Below are 25,405 nucleotides of genomic sequence, written 5' to 3' on the forward strand. Positions count from 1 at the left end.
TATGTTTTGTCAGACAGTTTTTTTCTGGTTCTAATCATTATCACTGGGCATTTTTAAACCTATCTAGAAATCCACACTGCCACTCTAAAATGTTTATCCAGAATTTTCACCCCTCCGAGATTTCCCTACAATAAAAAGGAATAATAATGCCCCGCGTGCGTGCCGTGTTTGAAGATGTTCAAGGTATCACATCACAGCTAAAAATATGTAAACTCTTAGTCTGGGTAATTATTGCAGGCAGTTAGCCCAAGTTAAGTGGAAAAAATTCCCAAAGTATGAGACATTGCATCTTCAAAGTACATTAGTGTAAAAAATAAAAGCATAGCTTGCCCATTCCTACAAAAACATTTACAATCTATATACCAAACTTAACATATATTTTCAGATATCAGAAAACCATTCCAGATGGATCATATACGCGATGAGGTGACAAGCAGCTTGTGACTTGAAACACAACTGCCAAACTGACAACAAGCAAACAGGATGCCAACTACTATTTATTAAATGAATGCTGGCCCTAATTCATTGATGTACACAGATCAGTAATCTTTTTTGCACTTTGGTTGATTACTTCCCTGCATTTAGGTAAAATATTTATGAAAACTGTATACTCTCCAAAATCATTTCTACCAAAATTAAGTTTCTTGAATCAAATCATGTAACAAAATATGATACGTATGTATGTACAATATGTTTCATTTGGGAGAAATCTCTAAGATCTTCAACTGCATAACAGACTCATCAATAAGTTTCAGATAATATTTTGTGATTTTCATTATTCAGTTTTTTATCAATGGGTAAAATTTCTGATGAAAACAACTCAGAGGGAAAAAATTATTTTGGCTTATGGTTCCAGAGGTTTCAGTCCATGTTTGGCTGACTCCATTGCTCTGTGCCTGAATTGTGGCAGAACATCCTTGCAGAAGGGATTGAAGGAAGAAAGATGCTTAGCCCAAGGTAGGGATAAAGCATGGGGGTAGGGGAATGGGGTGGAGGGAGGATCCCAGGACAAGACATAGTCCCCAGTGATTTATTTCCCCCAATCATACTCCACCTGCCTACAATTCCCACCAACTCTGGACATTGCCCACTGCATTGACTTCAACACAGGAAACTTTGGAGTACATTTCAGATCCATAAGAGATTTAAAGTCAAATTAAGAGATTAGTTTGAATTAGACAAGCAATGATATACATTTGGGGGGGGCAGTACCAGGGATTGAGTCCCGGGGTGCTTAACCACAAAGCCACTCCCAGCCCTTTTATATTTTATTACAGACAGGGTCTCACTACGTTGCATAAGTCCTCACTAAGTTGCTGAGGCTGTTTAAACCTGCAATCCTCCTGTCTCAGTCTCCTGAGTAACTGGGATTATAGGCATATGATTATACTTTTTATCAGTTTTAAAAATTATATTTTAAAACAGAGGAAATTTTTACATAATCCCAAAAGAATTCATGATTCTCATATCACAATCAGCTACCTATATAAATGAGACTATGCATTGATAAATAGCTAGATAAATAGATAAGCTTGTTCATGTCTATTTCCCACTTGAGAGTCTTATATTAGTACAAAAGCAAGTATATTAATTGATAAAGTTATGTCATTCCTTAATAAATGAATAAAATGAGTGGAAATTTTCAAGTTGATGAATATTAAAAGGAAACTCATGGAAATTCTTTCCTCTTTTGTTTAATCTGAGACAACATTCCTGTTAAATACATCTTATTACCGTTCATCCAGCACTCTCAAGCTTATTTTCTTGGCTGGTATAAAACTTTACCCAGAAAATTAACAAAACAAAAGCATTTAATGCTTCATTTAAACTCTTTATTCTCTGTTTTTAAGTTTAAAAAATAAACTAGGGTAGTTTTTCTGTATACAATCAACTTTTAAGAGGTAATATGTCTATAAATTATCCAAATATACCTTATAACAATATAAGAAAATATGATTTCTTAATTTTGCTTTGATTTAATTCTGCAACTGAAACAAAATAGCAAGTAATCTTAATAAATAATTCCAGGAAAGCAATGCTATATCTGAATTAATTAAATATCTGTTCTGGTATAACATAATTTTCATACTTTTAAATTGTATGAAGACTATCTCTCTGAAGTAGACACAGAAAAATTTTATAACCTATATACTTTTAAGTATAGTTTTGATTTTATTCAGAATTCTGGGAAGCTTGAGAGCTGTTTCAGATATTTGAATGGCAGTGAATGGGCTCCCAAAGTCCATCTCAAAGGTCTCCAATTGAAAAATATGTGTTATTATCTCTAGTCATAAGGTATTCAGCATTTAATCTGTAATGGACCCAAATTGCTAGAATAGATGTTCTCAATGGATTTCATTCAGGGAAAAATTCCAAATTCTGTAATTTGGATACAATGACAGGGCTTAAATATTTGAAAAAACACTAAATAAATCGTTAATGATTGAATTATAACATTTTTAATCTGGTCCCAGTTTCTATAAACAACGGCAATCCTTTCTTTCTTTACTTGATTGTTCTTCAATGTTGTCACTGCTTTAGATTTTAACCCTAATTCCTTTCTCTTAAATCCCAAGGATAATTTTTCTAATTCATTTTTTGCCTCTTACCCAAACTATTAGCAAAATATACTTAATCTAGACAAATCATTGGCAGACATCACATATAATTACATAATAAAATAACAAATAATTAGTTGAGATAAAACTAAATTTCAACTCCTAAATATTTATCTTCTCTGGACAATTCTAATATATTCTTATCCAGGACTTAATGCCTGAACTTATTCTACAGAAATCACCAATAAGCACCAAAAACTCATTAGAATGATCCCTTTTAATACTTTTTTTCCTATTCTTTGTGCAGGTATGATCTCTTTTTAAACATAAATTGAGAGCACATAATTCGGGATAAATTATCTTGCCTACATCTTTTATAACTTTAAAGATTAGGCCTAAATCATGCATAAGTGCTGTCCTATGACTGCATTTTAATTACTTATATTGTGTCTTAGGTGATCTTCTTATTTTCAGTATTTATCACCTTGCTACGTGACTTTTTTCCATTGTAAGTAAACATTTACAAAATTGGAACTGTATTCATAGAGAGAAATTGGTTTTAAGTTTAGTTTATAACCCACAATTTTGGTTCCCTATCTCTTTGTGGTTGCATGATTTCCCTATTACATGATTAAGAAGTGGGAGTTATGAAAGTAGGCTTTGAAATAAGGTAGGTAATGTTTACCCCCTGCCTCAATCACATGCCTACTGAAGTATATAAACAAGTTTTGTGAATATTTTTCATCTCTCTTTAATTAGCTTGTAGTTGGATTAGGTCCTATATATTGTGTCTAGAACAAAGGAAGTGGGCCCCAAATGCCAACTTCCCTACCCCATTAGAAAAAGGGCTTATGGAAAGAGATAATAAAGGTCCTCTGACAAAAGCTGTATTCACAGTGGGTCCATTATTTACCAAACTAACCTGGAAGTAATTTCCTTCATTTTCAGAAATATTGCAAAGATAAACCTTCAAAGTGATAAACAAAAATACCTTATTTATCTCTTGAGAAAGAAGAGCCATTATTTTGGTAAAGGTTATATTTAAACTTTTTAAATTGACTCACCTCAGTCTAAGAATGTAAGTTAAAAAAATAACATAATATTATTTATGAAATAGTAGATACTTGTGTCACTCTCAAAGATTTTTTTTTAATTTTTAGCATGCTTTATTTATTTGTTTATTTATTTATTTTTTTTATTTCTGTGTGGTGCTGAGGATCTAACCCAGTGCCTCACACATGTAAGGCAAGCACTCTACCATGAGCTACAGCCCCAACCCTCAAAGATTTTTTGATAGTAACTTTTTAATATACCACTGTAGTCCCTTCAGAAAACACAGATATATAAGATGGACAAAGTGGTCTACTGCACACTTTAACCAAATACTATTCCCCACATATACTGTCTCAGTCAGCTTTTTGTTAGTGTGACCAAAATACCTGACAACTGAGAGGATAAAAAGTTAATTTTGGCTCATATTCTCTGTGGTTCAGTTGATTCCATTGATCTAGGCCCAAGAGATGGGGAAGGAAGAGGCAGAAAAGGTACTCAGCTCATAGAGGCCAGGAATCACAGAAAGTGTCAGGGGTGGGGAGGGAGTGGGTGCATACCCTCAGGGAAGGGACCATAGAGAACATAAAACTTTCCAGAGCACACCCCCAGTGATCCACCTCCTCCAGCCATGTCCCACTTGCCTATGGTTATCACCCAGTTATTTCATTCAAACTAGGATGAACCAATTAGGTCGCACCTCTTATAATATAATCATTTTATCTCTGAATATTCCTGCATTAACACAGGGAATTTGGTGGGGGGGGCACACATAATTTTGGAGGACATTCAAACCATAACAGTTTCTGTGCCAAATGTGTTCTAATTACTAGAACTGATCAGTATAACCTCTGGTATCTTGTAAGGGGCTATTAATCTGAGAAATAAATATGTATATATTTCTTATAGTCACTAGAAAGGAGGACCAGGAACAGTTCCATTTGCCTAGGTAGACACAGGTATATACACATTCATCATCTTGCTCTGGTGCAAGGTTGACTTTCATATTTGCTGTAATATAATTCAAAAAGACCTTGACTTTTTGTGAATTTCATAAAACATCATGATAGTTCCCTCTATTGATGAAATTAAGGTCATTGGATCTCAAAGTGGCATGTATTTTTTATTTGTTCTTATTAATTATACATGACAGTAGAATGCATTTTGACACATCATACATAAATACATTATAACTTCTCATTCTTCTGATTGTGTGTGATGTAGAATCACACCTGTCATTAATCATATATGTACATGGAATAATAACATCTGATTCATTCTACTGTCTTTCCTACCCCATGACCTTCCCCTCCCTTCACTCCCCTCTGTCTAATCCAAAGTACCTCTAGTTTTCCCTACTCTTCTCTTATTGTGCATTAGTAACCACATATCAGAGAAAACATTTGGTCTTTTAGTTTTTTGGGATAGACTTATTTGGCTTAGCATGACATCCTCCAGCTCTATCCATTTACCTGAAAATGCCATATTTTCATTCTTCTTGATGACTGAATAATATTCAATTGTGTATGGATACACACATTTTATTTATTCATTCATCTTTTGAAGGACATCTAGGTTGATTGCATAGTTCAGTTATTGTGAATCGAGCTGCTATAAACATTGATGTGGCTTTGTCACTGTAGTATGTCGATTTTAAGTCCTTTGAGTATAAACTGAGAAGTGGGATAACTGGGTCTAATGGTGATTCCATTTCAAGTTTTCTGAGGAATCTCCTTTCTGTTTTCCATAATGGTTGCATCAGTTTGCAGTCCCACCAGCAGTATATGAGTGTACCTTTTTCCCCACATCTTCACCAACACTTATTATTGCTCATATTCTTGATAATTACCATTCTGACTAGAGATGGAATCTTAGAGTAGTTTTGATTTGTATTTCTCTAATTACTAGAGATGTTGAATACTTTTTCATATATTTGTTGAATTATTGTATATTTTCTTCTTTGAAGTGTCTGTTCAGTTCTTAGTCCATTTATTGATTGGGTTATTTGTTTCTTTGGTGTTGAGTTTTTTAAGTTTTTGTATTTCCTAGAGATTAATATCCTACCAGAGGTGTGTGTGGTAAAGATTTTCTTCCATTCTGTAGACTTTCTCTTCACGTTCTTGATTGTTTTCTTTTTCTGAGAAGAAACTTTTTAGTTTGAATTCATCTCATTTATTGATTATTGATTTTGCTTCTTGTGCTTTAGGAAGTCAGTTCCTAAACTGACAAAAATTTGGGCCTACTTCTTCTTCTGTTAGGCACAGGGTCTCTATTCTAGTGCCTAAGTCTTTGGTCCACTTTGAGTTGAGCTTTGTGCAAGGCGAGAGATAGGAGTTTAATTTCATTTTGTTACATATGGATTTCCAGTTTTCCCATTGTCATTTGTTTAAGGAGCTATTTTTTCTACAATAAATGTTTTTGGCACATTTGTCTAGTATGAGGTAATTGTATTTGTGTGAGTTTTTCTCTGTGTGTTCTATTCTGTGTCATTGGTCTACATGTCTCTTTTAATTCCAATTCCATGCCGTTTTTGTTACTATAGCTCTGTAGTATAACTTAAGTTCTAGCATTGTGATACCTCCAGCTTCACTCTTCTTGATAAGGATTGCTTTGGCTATTCTGGGTCTCTTGTTTTTCCAAATGAATTTTATGATTGCTTTTCTAGTTCTATGAAGAATGTCATTGGGGTTTTAATAGGAATTGCATTAAATCTGCATAACATTTTTGTTTGTATCGCCATTTTGACAATGTTAATTCTGCCTATCCAGGAGCATCAGAGTTCTTTCATTCTTCTAAAGTCTTCTTCACTTTCTTTCTTTAGTGTTCTGTAGTTTTCATTGTACTTGTATTTTACCTCTTTTGTTAGATTGATTCTCAATTTTTTTTTTGAGACTCTTGTGAATGGAGTAGTTTTCCTAATTTCTCTTTCAGTGGTTTCATCACTGATATATAGGAGTGCATTTGGCTTATTAGTGTTGATTTCATATCCTGCTACTTTGCTGAGTTCCAGAAGGTTTCTCTTGGAATATTTTTTTTTATCATCTTAATACAGAATTGTGTCTTTGGCAAATAGTCATTGAGTTCTTCTTTTCTTATTCATATCATTTTAATTTCTTTCATCTCTCTGATTGCTCTGGCTAGAGTTTCCAAGACTACATTGAATAGAAGTGGTGATAGAGGGCATCCTTGTTATATTCCATTTTTTAGAGGGAATCTTTCAAGTTTTCTCTATTTAGAATGATGTTGACCTTGGGTTTAGCATACATAGCTTTTACAAAGTTAAGGTATGAATATACCTACAATACCTAGTTTTTCTAGTTTTTCAAGCACAAAGTTTTGCTGTATTTTGTCAAATGCATTTTCTGCATCCATTGAGATGATATATGATCGTCGTCTTTAAGTCTATTGATGTGATGAATTATGTTGATTGATGTCCATATGTTGAACCAAACTTGCATCCTTGGGATGAACCCCACTTGTATTTTTTTATAGGTAAGATTTATGTACCAGTTGGTGACAGGTGAATTTTGAAAAACTCAAGGGGTCTGCTGCACCAATTAATATTTTAGAGTTTCTGATTTTGGGGAAAATCAATGGACATATCCTCCAATGTAAAGGGTACATTAATGCAGAGTTCAAATATTACCATGAAGATGGGCAAAGTGCCTGGCAATCCTCCCTGGTTTGCAGGGAACATATATAGTACCTGTGAATAGTACATTGGATGACCTATTGTTTGCTGTTTTGTAGAGTTCAAAGTAAGAGAAGTCTCTATGGTAATTCCAGACTAGTCACACTATTTAGGCTAAATCATCTTACAGATTTCACTCTGGTAAATGTGGCAAATAAAATCTCACATAGATTTTCAGGGATTTGATATTTGTAATCAGGTCCCAAGGTTTTTACCATCTGCAGCTGAGAATTATGCATCGTTTGGAGCTAATTGCTTTGCATGCTATTGTACCATGATAATGTTTTGGTATCTATCAAAAGGCTATTGAACTAGAACTTCCCATTATTACTTGGGTACTCTTAGACACACTGAGATGTAAGATCAGGTGGAACTAACAGCAAACTACATGAAATAGAAAGGATATATTAAAGATTGAGACTGATGATAGACAAGCTCCATAAACAGGTGACCCTCATCCTCTTGTCCTATAATTCTATTGTTCTTCAAATCATGGTGATTCCACTATTTCAGGGAGGGGAATATTTTGTAAAACAAAACTGAATTAACCCTTAAATGCATCCTGATGCAGAGACAGTTCTGAAACCAGGGTAAGGAATCCTGTCACTTTCAAAGCTTCAGGCAGAGAATCTGTTAATCCACTTTGAATGAACAAAGTAATGACTCGAGAATATAATCGGTGTATTGGTTTTTTTTTTCTCCAGAGAAACAACCTATAGGGTATCCTATATGAGGTAAGTTATAAATAAATTTATTATAACTAATTCATTGCATGAGTCTGGAGACTGACACGCAGGTGAACAAGAAGACGAGCCACTTGTATAACTTCAGTGAAACCTCAATTTTGAAGACAGAGGAAAATTCTTTTCCCAGGTCAAATACAAGGAGAGATAGAGTAAGATTCTCTCTTACTCTGTTTTATTTGAGCTTTCATTGACTCAAATGAAGTCTGCCACCCTATAGAGGAAAATCTGCTTTGCATCATTTACTGTTTGAAAGGTAAATCTCATCCGGATGCACCTTTGCAATACCCTGAGTGTGTTGAAATGAATATATGAGCCCTTAGTCCAGTGGATTTGACACATAGAGCTAACTATCATACCTGCATTCATGAATATTAGAAATACTTTATATAGCTAGGAGCATGGAAGGAACAAAATTGGATTATTGAGTCCAAGGAGAAGAGCAGAGGAAGATTATAATTGAACCAATGGGAGTTGATATAAAGTGCAAGACTCTCTTTCTCACATTAATGTCCACCAGAGAACATACTCCACAGAAGAGGTGTAGTTGGAAAACTCAAGACCATGAACTGAAAATTACTACAAGAAAAGGAAACTTTTTAAGATAGTAAAAAAGATAGTATAAAATTAATACTAAAAATCAACAATTTTCATTTATACAAAAAACTTCATAGATTATAAAATTAAAGTCCAGTTAAAATAGCACATAATAAATACATATGAACGTAGTAACAACAAACATAATAAATACAATTTTACCTATCATTTTAAAACTTAAAGAGAAAAATGCAAAAAAGAAGTTAAAATATGTGGTGATAAACCTAAAATAATGCACTACTTTTAAGTGAAGCTTCAAAGCATTCAGGAAACACTCAAAATAATTGGGCAAAATAGAAAGGTACTGTATTTTTTGGCTATTATGGTTTATGTAATTACAGGCCTCAACTCTTTAACCTTTGTTGTATTCCTGTCTTTGCCAGGCCTCATTGTGAGTGGAAAGTTCTCCCCTGCCCTTTGACATTGTGACTGTTCTAGTGACTGGCTTGACCACTTGACTTTCTGCCCTGTTACCGGCACTATAATATGAACATAATCTGTCTAGACACTAGCTCAAGGAAAATGAAAATAGCATTTTCAGAGGGAAAGTGCCCCTAAATATGATTTAAAAAGTTCCACAGAAGTATGAATAATTGAATCCAAAAAGAAAGACATGTTTCAGCAAAAGTTGTGAATGTCGCTCTTTCTCTTCAGTACAGTGGCCAAGAGGCAGACATACAGATGCAGTTTGTGAAGACCCTGATGCGAAAGACCATCACTTTGGAGGCTGAGACCATTGGCACCACTGAGAATGTGAAAACCAAAATCCAAGACAAGGAGGGCAACCCTGTTGTCCAGTACTGTCTGGAGGATGGCCACACACACATTCTTTGAGACTACAACGTCCAAAGAAAGTTTGTCTTCCTCTTGGTGCATGGCTTGCAATGTGGCCTCACTGAGCCTTTCCTCTGCCAGTTTATCCAGAAATACAGTTGGGACACTAGGATCTGCTGCAAGTGCTATGCTTGTCTGCACCCACATGCTATTAAGAACTGAAAGGAATGCAGACACACCAATACCTCTGCCCCAGGAAAATCTAATAAGGCTCTTCAACCAACTTCTCTTTCCCCTGATAGGAGGCATCCAGCCCAAGCGCCACAGCCCTGGGGCCTCAATAGAGTTTCCCTCCACGGACTGTAGCAGCAGCAACAACAACAGAAAAGCCAATGTGGATAGCATAGGACTGGGATCCCACAAAGTTTCAGGTAATTTTGTATAACCAAAGAATTATTAATTTAGGCAAACAATTTCTTCTGAGACTGGGGTCGTAACGTTTCTAATAGTAGAAAGTAGTTTGAGGATACCTAAAGCTACCAAAAAGGGGACACCTCCTAATGCACTATTGAGAAGTTAATATGTAAGGTGACAGAAAAGGAAGATTATGACACAGATGAAGGCAAGAGTGTAGCAATTGCTGGAATTGGAATTGAAGGTCTTATTAAGCAATATCCACTACCCAAGAGATTGGGTAACATTTTCCCAGTGTTATTTCAGAATTGTTGTGGACTAATGACTGCTATGAGTTTCTGATTCTTCTTTTTCCTAACAAGAATGTATGCATAAGGTATGTTCTTTCACTGTGAAACCATGTTAAATATGATATAGGTAGTACAGAGAATTTGTTTTTTAGTTTCTGTATCTTCAAACTAAGAGACCTCATGTTTCAATCTGATGCAAATTCCCATAACTAAGAATTTAAGCCATTTAAGTCTGATTAATATGAGACATATGGTTCCTAGAATTAAGGCAAGTGTGCTTTTCTTGTGGAAAATATAGGAATAATTGAAGCCAGGAAGACAGACTATGCTAGTTTGAACTTTTGGGTTCAATATTCCACTATTCCTGCATTCAGAGTATTGCTATGACCTCAAGGTAGCCATAGTACAATTTTTGTTTTTTTTACTTTTGGTTTGATCATGATTTGCTTTGCTCAATGCCCTATATGTGGAACAGACAGTGTGTCAGTTACAAACCTAGAAAGCAAGTCATTCTATATGTTTACCTTTGCTTTTGTACTTCAAGCCATTGTCCATGAATGGAGCATATCGTGGCCAATATTACCATCTTGGGAGAATGAGAGACATGGACAGCTGAGTGGCCCCAAGCAATTCATCATCAATTTCATTGAGAAGTAGTCTCACACCAGACAAGTTCCATATGGAATCACTGAATGTGAATTCTACAGATTCATGAGAATAGATCATTATTTTTAAGCTACTGGAAATAAAAAAAAATTGTCATACAGGTTTTTTTGTGGTATTCTCTTTCAGACAAAATGACAGAATATCATAGCAATTCAAGTTCGCCTTATTTGGTTTCCAAAATGAATGTTATCCTAAAAAATATCAATTTCTAGAAAATGGAGTTAGATAAACCCAAGCTTTAACATTCGTATGGTAAAAACAATGAGTAAATAAATATCTTAGCAAGGTTTTCAAAAGAAGAGCAGACCAGGTGGACTAGACCATAACATATCCAAATGCAATTAAGCCAGTGATTAAAAGTATGAAATTACCATACAAATAGAAAGATAGATGAATGGAATACATAATGGAACACAGAGATGGGTGAAGACAGATTCAAGTATTTCAGATGCAATGAAGGCAATATCTGAAATCTGTAGAATAATTAATATTTTAAAAAAGGAAACAGTTCACATGATCCATCTCAAGACATCAGATGAGATCTGTAAATATGCTTTTGTTAGTAAATGACAGTCTAGCTTTGCACCTGTTTATATTTTCTTTTCCTTCTTTCTATCTTTACTTTCCTTCACTTTTCCCTGAGATTGTACTTCTCCTCTTAGTGAAGTGTTGGCTCATTACATCTTTTTAAGGAAAACTAGGTTAAGAATAAGAAAATGTGAACTCTTACCATACTATATAGAAATGATTTTCTCTTGTTTTAATATTATATCATGCATCATTTTGTTTTTATCCTATAATTTTTATCTTTCCTGTAAGAAATATTTGGAGAGATTTTTTATTTTATCAAATGATATTTTTAGCAAGTATGAAATGCTATGGTTTTTCTCCTTTGACATACTAAAACATGTTTGCAGTCATTGAATTAACTTGTCTTGGTAGTGATGCTATTCTTTTAATATGTAAGTGGATTACAGTTGCTGATATGTATTTTAGGAATTTAGTACTTTTTTTTTTTAACCATAGAAGTCATTATTTTTTTCTGTAAATTTGTCAGATTTTATTATTCAAGTAAGCCTAAGTGTTATTTTTCTGTGCAATACTCCTATTACCATTTACATATGAATACTCCTATTACTATTTACATACAGATACAATAGTAGGTATATTTAAAATTACTTTTGTTTCCCTGCCTGTTAAACTGTTATTGGTGCCATACAGACATGAGTAAAAGTGGCAAAAGTTTTTACAAGCTCTCATTGTCATTGATTAAATATCCATTGACATTCAGATAGAGTTTATAACTTTTAATGAATTATGTTATATGCTTTGCAGTGTATGGAGGATGACATTCCTTATTTTGCTTTCTGGGGAAATAGAAAGCAGAGTTAATTTTGATATCATGATATACAGTTCCCTTTCTGTCCCTTCTGACCAAACAGTGAATTGTCCAGGTACAGTGACTGTATGCATCACTACAAAATTGGCATGAGATATTTAAATCATGAATGAGTTTGAGATATGCCACCTGGAATACAGTGATATGAACTTCTGCCTTCAAAGCAATTCTCACAAAAAACTTGGAAAGTCCCATGACTCCTGAAATAATCTCCTATGGAATGCAAATATTGCTTTCGAAATGTTGTTCTGCTTTGGGGGAAAACACTGAGTTTGGTCTACACAGGATTTCAACACAAATACCGAAGTGAAGATTCTTAAAAACATGTATAACAATAAATTTCATGGATTTTGTATGGTTTAAAATGCCTTTATATGCCATTAAGATGTGACACTAAATTGCTAAAATAGGTTTTGTATCTCATCCCTATCCTTCAAGGACATGGCACACACTAAATATATGTATGTTTTTAAATTTTCATTACTTTACCTCTAATTAGTAAGCTTTATTATTTTCTCTATTATAAATTAGATTATTTTTAGTTATTTCATACATGCAATGCTCACATGAAATTAGATGTATTTATGCAGTTAATTAAAATACTATTAAATTCTAACAAAAAAAATCGTGTTTTTTTTTATACACATATGATTTAGGATCTTTTCAATTGACAGCATTAAATCTCAAACAAGTTATCAAAATCAGCTTAATTTCTCTGTTTGACAGTGATGACCACCAAAACTTTTAGGCTAGCCTCCACTTTTAATTTCTATCTTCAGTGTTCCAAGTAACTCTACTTCTGTCATTCCTTTACCTCTGGACTAATAATCATGAATATTCTGGTTGACCAGTTGGGGTTGCAGGTTCATTTCTGTAGGCATAAAAAACAAGAATCATACCAAGAGGATAAGTGGGTCTTTTGGGGTGAAATAGTTGGTACAAGAAGAATGGTAATGAGTATTCAGCATTCATAATGTTCAGAGATTTGAGGGTCCCACTTTAGGGCTTTAGTCTTAGGCTACCTGTTTAGGGATTTGACTGCAACCTCATACACAAACTATTAAGCTCATGGGAGCTCTCTGAAATCCCCAATCTACCTTGGCTATTTCCTGTTCACAGTAATGCTAGGGGTAAGAAAATATTGTCCTCTGTTCCACTTTTAGCAATTCTTCTCAATTTCTCCAGCACAGGAACAACTGAATATTTTAATTCCCTTGCTGAAAATCTCTGAACTCTCCATTGCTCTTAGAATAAGTAAAATCATCTGTCGGGGTTTCGGCCGGACCCCTGGCCCTAGGTGGAGCCTGGCCAAGATGGCGCCTGGCAAGCTGCCAGTGCGGTTGAAAAACTGCTATTCTGCACGTATACAACTAATTTCACCTTGAGGAAGTCTCAGTAATTGGTCAGGGCCTCTGCATGATTCTTGCGTGATTCTTAGGTGCTTCAAGTTATACCCATATACGTCTATCTTCTCCCCACATATCATGAATATTCTAATTAGTTGATATAACCTATATAAGTGACAATAACTTCCCTAAAAAGGAAGAAGAAGAATCTGCAGTTAATAAAGAAGTTTGCCACCCATCACGTCTCCGGGTCGTTCTTGCTGGCGAGAGCGACAATCATCAACCTTTCTTTTGGTTCCTTTGCTTGGTCTTTTCTTTATCTATCAAGATATTTCTTTTCTCTATTTTTTCTAGAACATGTCAACCTAAACTCCTTTTTTTCAGTAATGTTATTTTTTGTTTTTCTTTAATAGCACTATCCCTTTTTACTATATTCCTTCATTTGAAATTTCAAAAGAGTGTATACTATTCAATAGTGTATTGAAATTCACCTACCTCTGCCCACTCATTAAAAACATATATAGTTATTTTTCATCTTTTACCATAGATCATTTATTCTGGAAATTGTGTACTCCTACAATAAAAATGGTAACTGATCAGTCTGCTCCTGGTTACAGTCTAAATCTGATTCTGTGTTGTTTATTCAATATATATGTAAGTTGTATTATTTTAAAAACACACAAACATATTAGGGACAAAATGTTAAAATGTTCATGAAAAGGCAACATGTCTAATATCTAGATAATAAGGTTTAAGTCATGGATACTCATGATAACATTTTCACAAATCTTACCACTTTTATAGTTTTCCCCTTAAAGTTCCCACAGAGATCCACGTGTTAAAAGACTTGGTCCTTATATGGGGCACTGTGAGGAAGTAGTGGAACTTTTAGAAGGTGGGGCCTACTAGAAATAAGTTAGATCATGGACAGCATTCTCTTCAAAGAGATATTATAACCCCGACCCTTGTCTCTTTTTGTGCTTCCCAGCTGTCATAAGATGAAGAATTTCTTCTGCCACATGCTTCCATCATGATATACTGCCTAGCCATAGGACCAAAGCAATGGAGCCAGTTAACCATAGACTTAAACCCCTGAGACCATGAGCCAAAATAAATCTTTCCTCCTAAGTTTTTTCAATCTCTGATATTTTCTCCCAGTCATGGAGAGGTGACTAATAGAAAGTTGGTGCCATGAAGTGGGAATGCTGATAGGAATGCAGACAATAAAGGCTGTGCTGATGAGATTTCATATGATAATGAGGACTCCATTGACAATTGAATTAGAAGCCATGCATGCTACACTCTAGCAAATTATTTGACTACATTTTGTTTTGTTTTGTTTAATTTTTTAAAAATTTGTTTTAATAGTTATACAGTAGAATGCACTTTGATACATCATGTATAATGGAGTATAATTTCTCATTCTTCTGATTATACATGACGTAGAATCTCACTGGTCATATAGTTATATATGTACATAGGGCAATAATGTCTGATACATTCTACTGTCTTTCTTATCTTTTGACTGCATTTTGTCCATGCCCTGAGACATGGTATTAGGTTGAGTTTAAAGGTAATATACTGGTTTATCTGATAAAGGAAATTTCAAGGAATCAGCACACAGGCAGTGACAGGTCCCCTTTAGCAAGGTTTAAAAGTGAGAAACAGGAGCAAAGAGAAGAAGAGTGGAAAATTTTGGAAAACTTCATGTTGGATAGAAAAGGAACCCATTTTAAAGGTGCGTTGGCTAAACAGATTAGAGCCAGTAAAAAAGAAGCCAAGTATTTGCACTGGGAAAATAGGATATTAGGAATGGACAAAACCTCACCTAGCTGTGTGAAGTGCAGAATGTAAAAGTATAGATTCAAAGACATTCCATTTGAGAAGAGAGTCCTGGAACCTTCTGAATCACAGACTTACCAAGGGAATGTGTTTCCCCAGGATTCATTTCCTTGTGTTCAGCCATCAAGGCACTCAGGCTGCTGCACGCATGATTCAAGCAGTCCCAGTTATAACTTAAGGAAGTGGAACACCTTGGCATCATTCATGTGATGCTGGTTTTGCAGGCATGCAGAATGCAGAGTTATTTGTTACAGAGGCTTCCACTGAGATTTCACAGAAAAGACTGGAAGACCAGGCAGGTTGGGGTGAACTTGAAATCCCTGCAAGCATCTCCTGAAATGGTGATGTGTGAATCTGTGAGTGAAGCTTAAGTTGCAGTGGAGACCCCAGAAAGTTAGAGATGCCAGGGATATAGAATATTTACCAGAAGCTGCAGGGAGAGAACAGTCTGTAAAGAGGGTGACCATGTTGGCTACTGAAATGTCCCCTAAAGGGCTATCTATTGAAATCTTGTTATCAAACCTATAATGCTACTGGAGGGTAGTGGAACCTTTAAAAAGGTGGGGTCTAGAGAAAGGAAGCTAGGTCATTAGGACTGTGGAATTTGTAGGGATGCTGTGACTTTGGCACTTCCTCTTCTTTTTGCTTCTCCGCCTCCAAGTTTCCTCTTTTCAGTGTGATGCATTGTCTTGCTACAGGCCCAAAAGCAATGGAGCCAAATGACCATGAACTGAAGTCTCTGAAATCGTGAGCCAAATAAAGCTTCTTTTCTCATAAGTTATTTATTTTGGGTATTTTGTCACAATGACAGAAAGCTCATTAATGCAACCATGAAGGTAATTTTTAAATTCTATAAAATGAACTACAGAGCATTCTTATTTCCAGTTTTGGTCAAAGACAAGGTTGTCTAACTTATACAAATATACAAATAGATGGATATTTTTCCACATGTGATGTAATTTTTGGAATCACACAGAACAACAGAAGCAAGATAGGTGAAAGGAGAGGTAATGAGGATAAGCTTAAAGAGAAGATGCCTACTCACTACTTAGTATTTCCTTGTTGTTAGTTCTAATCTTCTCTTCATGCTCACAGTTTACAATTTCTGTATTTTGTGCTATTTTAATATTCCCTATAATCCAATAAGAGTTTTTTCCCCACGTCAAATAACCATAATTCAGTAGTCTTCCTAATGTAGAAAGAAACACATCCTGACATGTTGACCACTAAAAAGGTAATAACTATGCCCCAAATTACCAACAGACTTTTTTTAACTCTAGGAACAAAATTACTAAGTGTAGATTTGTTCCTCAGCTATGCTCAAAAACATCACTAAGTATTGCTCCACTGTCTTGCTCCAACTAACCATCTTTTGTTACTCACAGTGAAAATATTGTTTCATTAGCATTTGTAACTTTTCATACATGCAAATACTAGGGTGATGAATAATCTAATTTTAACAGTGATAAGGCAAAATTAAGGAAGTGGTACCCTAAAGAACCAACAATGAACACCTCTGAACTGTTTTCTACTTCTTTGATATATAGAATATATTGGGGAATAAAATGAAATTATGGTGTCTTACAGGAGCATGTGAAAAGACAAACCTTATTTCATCTCTGTTCATTTAGTGCTACCACATTTCCTATTAATAATGCGAAATTGATTGGCTTTTGAGAGTAAATCAGTGTATTTTAAACGTACTAAAGGGTATGATTTATTTTTTTTTAATTTTTTGCAGTGCTGGGGATTGATTGGAGAGCCCTGAACATTGTAGACAAGAACATTAATACTGAGCTACACCCTCAGTCTAGTAATCATTATATTAATTGTGCTGTTCCATGATTTTCATAAATATATATACTCAGGTTATATCATGGTTCCAAAACGAAAAAAAGTTGAATAGCACTTTCTAAGCCCCCAAGCTCCCCCAAATTTCTCCATATGTTCCTCTGCAATCAACAAGTCCTTAATCCGTGATTTAGATCATATCCGCTTTCTGTGACTGTAGATTGGTTTACTTTCTCCAGAATTTTTATACATGCTATATTAATTTTCTGAAGCTGTGGTAAAAAATCACCCCAAATTTGAGGCTTGAAACAACAGAAATTTATTCTTTCACTGTTCTGGACATGAGGAGAGAAAAGAGTTTCTAAAAACATAGTGAAAAGATGGCTACCTACAAGTCATGGAGAGAGGTCTCAGAATAAACCAAACCTGTTGACACTTTTATTTTGGACTTCTAATGTCCACAGGTGCAAGATAATAAAATTTCTGTTATTTAAACCACCAATTCTGTGATATTTTGCTATGATATTCAGAGTAAACTAAAAAAAGAGTTCCAGAGTAAACTTTGTTTTAGGGATAGCTTAGATTTTTTAGTAATTTCATACCCCATGAGGTGCTACTACATATCTTAGATTTCCACCATTTTTTTAGTTGGACCTGTATCTGTATCCAGTCATGCATGAGATCCTGGAAATTTTCTGTCTACATCTCCCTTATCATTCTTTGTCTGAACTTGTCATGTGGTTTTATCCTATGAGTGTGCAAATCAATATTTAGCAAGAGACTCAAATGAACACAGTGCATATTTTCCTGGCAGTTTCTCTACATAGCTTTTTTCTTTCTGATATTATGCTTTGTAAATTGAAACTCCCTCACCCTTAAACTGTGTTCTCAGTTGCCTCAAACTCTGCTTCCCTTAGGTTCCCCCTTTTTGACTCACTGTGATCTGCCTATAGACAGAAATCTGTATGGTCTTCGTTTATTTTGTTTTGGTGATAACTGAGAATTGGATCCAAGACCTCAAACATACTAGGCAAGTACTCTACTACTGAGTTATACCCTCAGCCCCTGTGGGTGATCTTAAGGCTGATACAATATATTTACTTTCAATCAGATATCACAGCCATATGCTATGTTTTGTCCAATGACTACAAAGTGCTTTTCAACATATTTTTCCATTTTTAATATTGCTTGTAATGAGAAGTTAAGCGTGACCAGAAAAGTTCAGAAATGAAAGTTGCATTCATAATTTTGTTACTTTTGTGAAAGTAGTAAATGAACATTTTAGGTAGTATGAAAAAGCCACAGAGAAAATGAGCAAGTAGAAATAGTAGCTAATAACGTTCTAGCATACAGAGATAAAATCACATCAATTACAATTGTGTATTATATTTCTTCTAAACCATGTCATTTTCAAAGTTAATTAAATATTTTGGACATCCAGTGATATTTAATCAATATTATTTTATTTGTAACTAATGTGTATGTTACTCATTGATTTATTTACTGTAGGGTATAGTAAGTAGAATTCTAAAGATGCTCCCCCGAGATCCTCTACTCTGATTATTCAAATATCAACCTAAGTATTTCTATAAAGTGACTTGAAGATATATTTAAGGCTATTAATCATTGATTTTAGAAGAGAGAAATTACACAGGTGGCCCATTCTAGTCACATACATTTCTAAAAACAGAAGAGGAAGGTACAAATGAGAGAGGCAATAGAAAGTAAGAGATTTGAAACATTGGAGATTCTTTCACCATTGAAGTAAGGAAGGCACAGGAAAGACTTCCAAAGGAGTACGTGCAGCTAGCTGGCAGAAGTAAACTCCAGTCCTTTTCCAGCCAACCAGTGAATGAGCTCCTCAGTTTAACAAGTACAAGGAAATGAGTCATTACAACTGAATGAACATGGGGTCAGATTCATCCCTACATCATCCCTCAAGAGGTTCGCTCTTAAGAGATGTTGTAAACAAAAGCAGAGAAAGCTTGGCATATTAGCCATGATAATAGAAGAGATGTTTATCAAAGTTTAATGATATCTTTGAAGTGGTTTTAACTGCTCTGCCTACTTTTCTTCTACCAAAAAGACAGTGTTTATGTTTCAGGTACTTCGGGAATAATAGGTATAGCAGATTCTGATTGTACATTTCTTTCTGTTCTACTTTTCCTCATCTATTTAATTCATTCCAAAAATATGCCAGGAAGAGACATGTTGTAGATGAACAAGAAGCAGAAGTCATTCCTGACCCCATAAACAAAAGGTTAAAACAAAAACCAAAAGAAATGCCAGCTGAATAAATTCAACCTTACAGGGCAATTTATTTGTATTGAGCAAGTCTTATTTTAAAATGGTTTTTACTTTAAATAATAGGCCTTTTCTTCAAAAAAATGTTTTAAAGATCCTCCCCTGTACTGATTGCTACAGTATGTAGAAGAAAATATGATATGGTGATTTCCTTAAAAACTCACTAAATAGTAATATAATCTGAAATAGAATATAGCCCCTCCATTCCTCCAAAAATAACTATCCCCATTTAAAAATATATAATTATATTTTCATAAATTATGGCTTGTTGAAGTGAATTACCTTTCTATTTAATTGTTAACCTGAAGGAACATGTTACTTTCAAATGTATATAAAAATCTAAACAGTAATACAAAGTATTTTTAAATATTCTATTAATTTTAAAAATCATAGCTATTAATTTCTCAAGGTGCTATATGATTCCTTTGCCTGCTATGTGAACATAGTATTTCACTATATTGATAGATATATTCTAAAGATGATTATAATAACCAAACATAATGCAAGGAGTTTGGAAAGCAGTCATAATTATGATAATAATTAAAAGAATCCAGAGCACTTAATCTAAAATGAAAGTGTTATGAACTTTCACATTCACTCTAAATTAAATTTATACTGATAAAGAATGTACATAAGGTATTTCTTTCATTAAGGCTACTGTTAACATTTATTTAATTTTTCCTTTTCATAAGTCAAAAGACACCTACTTAGAGACATTTTCTATAAAGCAATATTCACACCACTGTCAGGATTTATAATTGAAGTGACCTAAACTAAAGTGTTGTAACAGCACTGCAGTTGACAGTGTCAACGTGATTAGAGCTGGAAAGGCCAGTGTGCAATTTGTGTCTGCTTTTAGGAAATCCTGTACATTGCCAATGAAATTTAACCTTCCACTTCAGCATAGTTCTTTCAGAAAATGGGCATAAATCAGAAAAGCAAAATAAGAGGAGGAGAATAGAATAGAAGACATGAAAGAAGTAAATAAGAATTTAAAAATTTCAGTTGATTCAGGGAGAGAAAATGGAGCAAATGATGTATGGGTTTCAAAGTATGATTGTTGCCCTAAGACCATGCAGGTTATGTCAGTCCATGAGGAACTGCAAATAAATGGAAGCATTACTTTTAGTGGACTTACACAACATCAGTATTTCTGATATAGGAGTATTACTTTAAGGAATAATATAAAAACTTTAAAAAAATTAAAATCCTACAAAATCAATGATGACTTAGAGGAAACACTCAAGTATGATTCACTGCAAGACTTGGGATAAAAATTAGAATTAAATGGAACATAAAGAGATTCTTCATCCAGGCATTAAAGTATTATATCAAAGTATTATTATTATAACCATTTTATAATTGATGAAATTATATTGTGTTACATTCAATTACACCTATCTTAATAAAAAGAGGGTGGATAGGTGTGAAAGAAACCTTTCATACTTATGACAAAAGCTTGTCAAATTTCTGGTTTCATTTTATTTTACAAAATGTTCTGGGAAAAGCTTTTGTAAGTTTTGTTTTATTCTTTCCCTTCAAATTCATCTTCAAATGTTTGCCTGAAACAGATCTCACCCTATATTTTCTTCAAATATTAAAATTCTCATTTTAATATTCTAAGAAATCGAGAACATACTACCATAATAAAATGATCTTTAGAATATTTCATATCAAATAAGTACATGCTTTAAGTAGAATAGATACAGATTTTAATGTTAACATTCAACAAAATTCCAAATATCTATAGAATTATTCTTACCAAAAGAAAGATCTAATAATATAGTCCAACATTACTGATATATGGTTTCTAATCTCTTTTGTTGTTCATAACATTTCTTGGCAGCATAGTGTCACAAAATGTTCATGGGATTGAATTTCAGAAAGGCTTGAGTCTGTATCCAGTTTCTGCCATTTGTTTACCATGGGAACTTGGGCAGATCACTCAAATACAAATCATGGCTAACAAAAACTGAATTATGAGGAGTACTATATATATATTATATGTTTTATATATATATAACATATATATATGTTATGTATGAGTGTGCGTTTATTTACTTTCCCTTTGTCTTTCTTAACTAGGAAAATAGCTCTTGTAAATCACTGTGGTGGTACTGTAGTGAATGGTATGACCTTCAACACTTTCTTAATAATTATATTTGTGGCATGTCTTCCACTTTATTATTATGGAAACAAAATCAGGTCTGAGCATGTGATATAGGACAATGAAAATCATTTGCTTTAAGGACTAAATAGAAGCATCAGGAGTAATAAGTAGCCAAAGTTTGCACAGAAGGAGGAAGTGAAGTTTTGCCTTGCCTTATCCACACTTGGAACCCCCAAGTCTTAAATGTGCACCTGGCTCAGTGTTACTTATGAAGATCCTGAGCCTCGTTCACGCCTCTTAACTGTTGGGAGAAGTGAGTATCCAGAAACTGCTTACTAATTATACTCTCAAACTTTAAAGCAGGTGGCCATGGGAAAAAGGAAAAAAAGCACCTAATACATATTCATTAAAATAAAACTTGAACTGCTTTGCTATGTCTGCTTCTTCTGATTTCAGAAATGGTACTCAAATGATGAGTGCTCAATTTGGAGCAAAGCTTCTCAAATGCTGTTACTCAAACTAATTGAGGAGAATTTTTAAAATATTGTAATACTATTCTGATGCAAGTTTGTATGTGAGAACCACTGAACCAGACAGTGCCTTTGCCAAAAAAAAAAAAAAAAAATGAATCTGTAATCTACATTTGGTTAAATGACACATTGTCAAAAAATTGATAACCTAAGCTTGGGAACAAGTCTTCATGTAAATGATAAAAGTATCCAGAATTCATTAGTTCATATACTCATGGACTTTTAAAACTATTGTTATAGTTCATGTCAAATGGGATTTTTAGTACATAAAATTCAGAAGAAGAATTAAAGTCCTTCATAGATGCTAAACACACAGATCCCTGTTCATAAGAAAAAAAACATTAGAAGCTTCATGAGGGAAGTTTGATTGATTGATTGATTGATGTATATTTGTTGATAACCACACATAAAACTACATGGGGGAAAATACTATCTAAATGTGCTTGAAAATACTTGAATGTGAGAAAACAATTTCAAATGTACTCTAAATTTGTTGGGATGGAATAGTCTACTTTTAAAATCAACATAGTAATAATGGAGAATGCAAATGAATTAAAAATTGGTAATACCTTCTCTGTTTCAATACAAGGTGTTCCTTCCTTAAATAATTATTGTGTATCCTTTTCTTCCTGTATATTACCAGACTACACTAAATGCCAAGTATATTACATTTTTGTTATTCAGGGAAACTAAGAACAATAGATTTTATATGGAGCAGAGACTAAAGAATTCTATATATGTTTGTGTTCATGTGCTTATGCATATTTATAATATGCAACATTTATATATTTGTAATTGTTTTGTGAAACCTTTAATCCTCTGTTTTAGAATTGTCTTGCTTAATGAATAAATAAATCTTAACAACACCTATATTTCCGTATAGCTTTGCTATGTCAGCTCATTATTCCATACCTACTTACTACCTTAATTAGATTTGAAATTTTAAAAATAAAATTTAAAAGTGACATGGCTTATTGAGAATCATGGAGAAAACCAGGATAGCATTTCTTGCAAAATCTAACTGTGAAATGATGTCAGAGAAGCTTAACTAGAATGCTGAAGGTTTTGGTGAGTCTGGTTCTAGCTCTGACTCAGCTAACTTTACATTCTCCATATGGAAATAAAAATAAAAATGATTTTACAAAGTGCCTCAACCAGTACAAAAGTTGTTCATAATTTAAAAGAGAAAAATGCATGACAGTTGAAAAGGTAATTAATGTGTGGTATGAAAATGTGCAGAGGAAACATGTGATTCTGAATGGAAATATAATTTAGGAAGAAGCCATAAGCCTTTAAAAAATGTTTCCATATAACCACAGGTGCTAAAGTTACCAGCACAGCATTTAAAGCAACCAATTTTATGAGCAAAGACTGGTTCAAGAATTTTAAGGAGCATTTTCATTTGCATAATGTGAAGCTAATAGGAAAGGAGGCATCAGTTGAATATATAACTGAGAAAGTATTCCCTACCAAGGCAGAAAACACAAAGACACAAGCCATAGGCAGAATAAATCTCACATAGAATCTCATCATTCAATAACAGAAGAAATATCTTTCTGAATATATACTCATGCTGTTGGTAGTGAACACACACACATGAAGCATAACATGAATCACAATCATGTACTCTTTTAGACTTGCAATTCAGCATTAAGTGCACAATTTTTCTACAACAATGAAACACTAAGTTACAGGATATAGTTTATTTTACTAGAAAAACAAATTAATTTAATATCGAATTAAATAAAATATAATCAACATTAGCATTTTGGACCTGTTTTGAGACTTAGTTTACTAAGAGAGTATAATTTTTTATGAAAGAGTTTTATATATTCTATTGGCTTCACAAATTTGTAGTTCTGCAAATGTCTCGTAAAGTATTGCTCACAAATTCCAATTTGGAATACATCTTATTTTAGCAAACTTGATATATAAAGATTTCTGGCTTCCTATTCTTTAAAGATACTAGATAAAGTTGTGTATTTCTACTTTAAATAATGTGTCATCTTATTTGGCAGTTTAAGTATAAAAGAATGTGACTTCCGGAAGACTACCAGAAGCCTTCAGTTTTCTAATTATGTTATAGACAAGCAATTTCCTTAACTTTTTCACTAAGAAATTTGGTTATATTGCCAATAATTTAATGATGACTTGAGTTGTGTAGATAAAGTTGTTTTTTTTTTTTTTTGTTTTGTTTTGTTTTTTTTTTTTTTTTTTTAATGAAACATGGAAGTCTAGATACCTGCTCTTGTTCTGAGGAAGTTGTTTCAACCTCTATCTACACTGTATTTGTCAGATTAGAAATATCTGCAGTTGCATCTTAAATAATCTTAGTGACTAGACAAAATGAAAGTATGTTTCTTGGTCTCACCAAGTCAATGTGATTTCAGGTATTTCTCAATAAAATATCTCCCATGTAGAAAATCAATGATTCAAGCCATTGTCATCTTGACTTCACTATTACAAGGGAAAGCCTTTTCTCCCATTATTGTTTTGGCAGGTGGAGAGTAAGAGAATAGGACTCCCTAATGACTTATTTTCTGTTTTAATCTAGAATGACACATTTCTTCCCAACACATTAAAGTGGCCAGACATTTACACATGGTTTACTAAGGAAAGTCTCTTTTGTACAAGTTAAGGGAAATAAGTATATTGACAAACACTAATAATCTCTACCTCCAAAACGTAGTCTGAACCTATAAAGTTCTTGTTTAATAGAGTAAAATCAACTAAATGCTAGGGTAATGATATGCAGAAATAGATAAAATACTTGTTTTAAGGTCATCTTGTTTACTGGTCATAATGAATCTTTGGTGGGGGGAATGACAGGAAATATCCCATTTTGTAGAGATATTAAATAAGATAAAGATTGCTCTAAATATAAAATATTCCTACATGTTCTCCAGATAAATAAATAAATAAAAGAATATCACAGCATCAGATTAATATTTATTTACTTTTTCAATAACACACACAGAAAATAAGAAACTATACAGTAGCAATAGTTTGGTAACCTTGAACTAAGATCTTAGTAAGCCATTGGAACCATTCAACCTTATCTTATATAATCAACAATTATTATTGTTTAAAAAAAGTTACAGGAATTTTTAAAAACAGAAAGATTCACATAACATCCACTTCAAATCTACTGCAAGAAAATAGAAATTGGCTGTCAAAACTTTTCAACCATGAAAATTAACTAAAAATTATGAAGCAGAGAAAGTTATAAAAATCACACTTAAACAAAAATTAAATAAGAACTGGGAAAAGGTGAAAATTATATGAATCATAAAGTCAACA

This window comes from Sciurus carolinensis, chromosome 10, assembly GCF_902686445.1.
Source record: "Sciurus carolinensis chromosome 10, mSciCar1.2, whole genome shotgun sequence".
Classification (NCBI taxonomy): domain Eukaryota; kingdom Metazoa; phylum Chordata; class Mammalia; order Rodentia; family Sciuridae; genus Sciurus; species Sciurus carolinensis.